We start from the raw sequence: 5,580 nt of genomic DNA on the forward strand, positions 1-5,580 counted from the left end.
TGAAATGGCTACTTTAATAAACGGTCGTAGGTAAAATTGTTTTCCGAGACCTTAATAATAATAATTAATAATAGCTGTTGTACCCGTGCTTTGCAACGGGAAGAGGACACAAAATAGAAACATTTTAATTTTTACATCTAATTCAACTTTTATAGCCTTAGTAGAAACGTTTAAGTGATGACTTTTAAATCTGGTAAATCTGGTAACCACCATTTTGGTTTTGATTAATTTTAAATCTTCTTTAGGCTGATATGAGAAGAACTGACCAAATCTCCCTTAATTACATATATTTTAATTTATTATTGACATTTTCAATTTCAATTTTGAAGTTGCAAAAGTACTAATTATTAAATTTAAATAAACATTTTTTTATTTCACTCTTCTTTATATTAAATCACAAATCCTTCCATCTTCAGTTTCTTCACTCACAATAAATCATTAGCAAAACTAAGTCAGCTGTTATAAACTTTAGAAGTATTGCTCTGCCTTATCAATACAGTATTTTGAAATATTAAAGAAACTACAGTATATCTATATGTACTATAACAAGTTTAAACAAATAATTTAGCATTAAAGACAGCAGACAAAACTAATATGATTATCAAAGCATCAAGGACTAAAAAATGTAATAGCAAATACAGTATATGTTTCATTGCATCTCTGATCATACTCTACAAAAATATCAACAAACAACTTAATATACAAACCAGTTCTTACAGTTCCATCGTCCATTGACTTTACAATTTCACACTTACTATTAAGTAAACATGGTAAAAAATAAACAAAAGTACACTGTGCACTTAGTTTTATTTCCTTGGTTTAATTTAACCAGTGGTGTGGCAAAACACAAATAATAAATGTATCAAATAAAGTAAATGTGAACTGAAAGCTATGTTAAGATCAAATAAGAGTATTTTGTATTACCATTTGATAATTAATTATAGTTACACATATACAACAGATTTTAGAAAACAAAAATCAACGACGTACAATTTAGTTATTGGTGATATTCTTTAGTTTAATTTAAGCATAGGTTTAGCAAAAGACAATAACTTAATTTACCTCAATATACATATAAAAAACAATGTGATGTGCAAGTTATGTTAAGTTAATCTTACACATGTTAAGCAGTTAGAATTTATTTAAAGTAGCCTCCAAATTCATACAAAACATATACATTGTAATTTCATACTGTTTTCATGAAAAATCCAAAGCAGAGCCGGAGTTGATACAGCATCGGTTATAGAATCTTTTTTTCTATAATCATTGGCATAGTTTTAGAATAAATAATCCATGATAAAAGGTTAGATTAAAATAAACCTACCTCATAGTTATGAAAAATATTATATTTAACTTCTTTGTATCAGCTGCCTGAAATTGTGAAATATATAGTTTAGCAGTTCTTCTTGTTTACATTTAAATGTCAAAGCAAATATAAACAAACATTGTTAGTGTTCAAGAGTTCTCATCGCAGCCATGGAGACCAATCAATATTAACTTTAAAATGTTCACCTCAGAACTTTTAAAGACAAAGGGGCAAAGCCTGCGGTCAGTATCGAAATGTGAATAGTCCTATAAGGATCCTTGGTATGGTGGCTATATTTTTGTAAAATTTAAGCCCAGTTGGTTCAGTAGTTTTTGCACCTATTAGTAACACACATACAGACAGACACCTAACATTTTTATATAATAGTGTAGGTTATTATGGAAACGAAAAACTGTCAGAAGATGACTTACTTGTCGCCAACGTTATTAATTTTTTTTTATTGAAGATTGCATTTAATATTTTCTCTCAGCTGATTTATTTACTATTTTACCATTTACTCAATTTTATCCACAGTTCATTATTATATCTCCTTCGTCATTTTTTTTATTATAAAAAGGTAGTACTGTTATAGTTTTTACGCCACACTACATTATTTTGACGAACTTCCTACGCAAGGATTTAGTCCAGAAAACAGCTGTTTGCCACCAGCTTATTCAAATGGGGTTTCATTGCGTACTACTATACTGCAATGAGTTTTACCGGACACCAATCAGCTGATTATACTGTATTTAGGTGGCAGTGAGTGGTTATTGACAAAAATATAACCTCTCATAGAGGTTATGACTAGTGATTTTTAGACCTTTAGTTGGTGGTAATATATAGGTATCTGTACGGATTTAGTAGTATGGCGTAAACTATCGTACGTAACTCGTCCAAAATGTGTGTACCGGACTCGTATGGTAATCCCGTACTCGACTTCGTCTCGCACGGGAACGACCACACTCGTCCGGTAAACACTTATTTTCAGGACTAGTAACGTAATATACTATTCACAACCTCATTTATCATTTATGTATTATGCTAATTGTGTAAGCTTTGTACATTTTGGTTATTTATCCTCCCGGAATAAACATATAATTAATTAACTCATATTGTCGATATTAAAACCATAATGCGCCAAATATATCAGAACAATACCGATCGCTTGCATATTTCACCTCGATAACAAGTTACAGTACAGTTTGTGTTTTGGTTCTCGCAGGAAAGTAGTAGAAACGCGTCGCTATATATACGATGGCCACAGCTCTTCCAGAAGGGAGGACCGATGCTACTAGGTGTCGAAAGAGATTCACTTCTCTACCTCTTTAAAAAGTGTAGCGTGCGAGAACATTTAATAGCAGTTAAACTGTCTACTAAATGACTACTAACACCTCAGTAGCGGACTTTGTTCTCCTTTTAGTAAAATAAGTTTTACCATTTATTGATATTTTTAAATAGGTAAATAGTTTTGCACACAACCATTGACTATTGTATTGATAGTCAATGGTACAATTTAATAATTATACATAAGGAAATTGAGAAATAGTGATTTAATTCAATTTGAGTTACTTTTCTTTACACTATAAATTGCTGTAGCAATACCGATTTACCAACAACTATCGATTGATTGAGTGATGAATATAAAATTTACAATTCCTAAAGGTTATTCTCTGCTCACTGAAGGCAGATCTATTATTTTGCCATATTTATTAAGCATACATCATTATCAACGACTATAATTATAAACCTTTTTAAGTTTGTAATTTATTTAACCAGTATAAGAAGCTAAAAGTAAAACAACTAGATATTTCCCATTTACTTTGTAATGTATTTTTTTATACAATAGCTATAAATTTAACATTTTTTAAATAATATGTAATCCATTGTATTCAAACTTTCAAGATTTTTCTAAAAGTTACATGTTTTGTAATTTAACCTCTTTAACTCAATATAAAGCCTACTACTTTGGTAATCTGATATTACTATCGCTGTAATAATATAGGGTATCGTATTTGACCGATACAAAACCCTTCCCCTCATATAGGAAGAGGCGAATGTCGAATGCGGGTGATCAATAGCATATGTTGTCCAGCTGATGCTTGGACAGCTGTTTATGGTTAACAGCTGATGTGACTCATAGCACGGCAGACGACAGATACTACGTGACACTTCACGAGTGACGTCATCATAACGCTACGATCAGCAGGATAGGAAAATTGTATGGTTTTATGAATGGTGTGGTAGGTTTTCTGGTAATGTGGTTTTATGGTTGATGGAAGAACAGTACTGTTGTTATTGTACTGCAATTACTGCATATATGTTTTAGAGTTAGAAAAGATGAAAACATCTGGGAAACTGCTATGCAACCCTGATAGCTGCAACATGACCATTTCTCAAAATACTTGTACATAAAAGTAAAAGTTGTACATACAATGCATGTATTTAATGTACAATGCTGTTTTTAAAATGCCTTAATTATAAAATATTTCGTTGGCCAATCGTCATCACTGTTGAATACTTACAGACAAAAACAGCCATCAGAATGTTCTAAGAGCAAACAACACTGTTACAATAATATGCATTAATCTCATATATTTCAGGATGGTAAATGTAAAACAAAATGTTCCAGCAGTACGGCCTGTTGTTTCTTCTAGACCTCACGTATCAATATGCATTTGAGTTTCATTTGATTGATATATTCAAGACTTATTTGGTCATACCAATTTAAACAATATAATGTAATTATGTTTGTATTTTTTCATCTATGTACACTTTACTGATATTTTAATGTAGGGTACATAAAACGATTTGTTTATGAACATATTGATAATTTAATGCAACTTTTTCCTAAACGATTTATATTTGTTCAGTTTATTTTATTAGTCCAGTTTATATTGAAAATCTAAATAAATTTGGTTCCAACATATTACACCCTAACCATCCTTACAACGTAGTTTACATTATCTTTCGTTAACATGACAATGCAGTTTTCAGTAAACTGTAACAAGTATGGCCTTTAAAAGCGCGGCAAATCCACTTCCGAGGCGTCCAGAAGCGCGGGAACGCAGCGGAGGCTAATGATCGGTTTAAACAATCATCATTCAATGCAGTGATTGTGACAACCTGTGGGAACGCGACTTGTCACCCGCGATGGTGGAGCTCCTAGCGGTGGCGACCGTGATTATTCACAACTCGGGTAATTCTTCGCCGACAGAGAGTACAGCGATAACATCTGCTGAAACAGATTCTGGGAACAACTTCCAGCTTCCTACTCCAGAAGGTGCTTTCTGAGCCAATACTTAGCTACAAGTCTGTCAAGAGACGGGAGGCTGTGGATAGTAAATGTTCAGGTCCGTCAGAAGAGATTAGTTTGGGCTTCCACGATACCGACTCACCGGTTACTGTGTTTTGATCCGAAATGAGAGAAGGACTTCTGGACTTCTCTCTAGACTATGTAAGAAAACGATTGCTTTAAAAATGGGATTTTATATAATTTAAATCGCTTGATGAAAGAATAGCTAGGTTTAATATTTAAACTTGATGCATCAGTGCGAATCAACGTTAGAATTATGCAGAACCATAACACTAATAACGATTATAAAATGATCGTTTGTGCTGTACTTGGGCAATTATAAAGGGTCAATTCCCTAGGCAAAAGTTAGAATAACCATATAGGGCAAACATGATACAGTACTCGTAAAAAAATAAATAAAGAGGATGAAGGAAAAAGAAATTGTAAATGGACATAACAATATTGAAGACATGCGTTAAAGGGACAAACCTGATGTAAAAATAGTAATTGAGTTTAATAGGTTGGATTAAAAACACTTTGGGAATGAGTTAAATCATAGATTACATGAAGTGGAAATTAATGATGCAGATATGGACTTTCGTTTAGGTTAGTACACTGTAATTGAAAAACATTTAAACAAATTATAAACTTAAATTAAATGGGTTGAAGTGATACACTTTGAGTAGAAGGAATTAAACCACAGATACACTTTAAGTGCAAGAGTGTGAAGCCAGGATAACATTTAACTTGTGTGAGTGTAAACAGTGGTACACTTTAAGCTAAGCCTGGATATGTATCTATCTGCACCCTAGGTCTACGCCACACTGATGTCTGCTGTCTTTCACCTTGGATCATCCCTTCCACTTTGACACACTTTCCCTTGTTTTCCTCAATTACTTCCACACATATCGGCCGCTTGGTCTAGGGGTATGATTCCTGCTTTGGGTGCAGGAGGTCCCGGGTTCAAATCCCGGAGCGGCCC

The 5,580-nt window shown here is 32.9% G+C and overlaps 1 non-coding gene across 1 annotated transcript; it reads left to right on the forward strand.

The window, feature by feature from the left end:
• Positions 1 to 5,508: 5,508 nt before the first annotated feature.
• Positions 5,509 to 5,580, forward strand: Trnap-ugg (transfer RNA proline (anticodon UGG)). The gene has a single exon. It is a non-coding gene; the product is annotated as a tRNA-Pro (tRNA).

Source organism: Macrosteles quadrilineatus, unplaced genomic scaffold (genome assembly GCF_028750875.1).
Source record: "Macrosteles quadrilineatus isolate MER2022 unplaced genomic scaffold, UCM_ALF_1.0 Scaffold_3__2_contigs__length_128488019, whole genome shotgun sequence".
In the NCBI taxonomy this organism is placed as follows: domain Eukaryota; kingdom Metazoa; phylum Arthropoda; class Insecta; order Hemiptera; family Cicadellidae; genus Macrosteles; species Macrosteles quadrilineatus.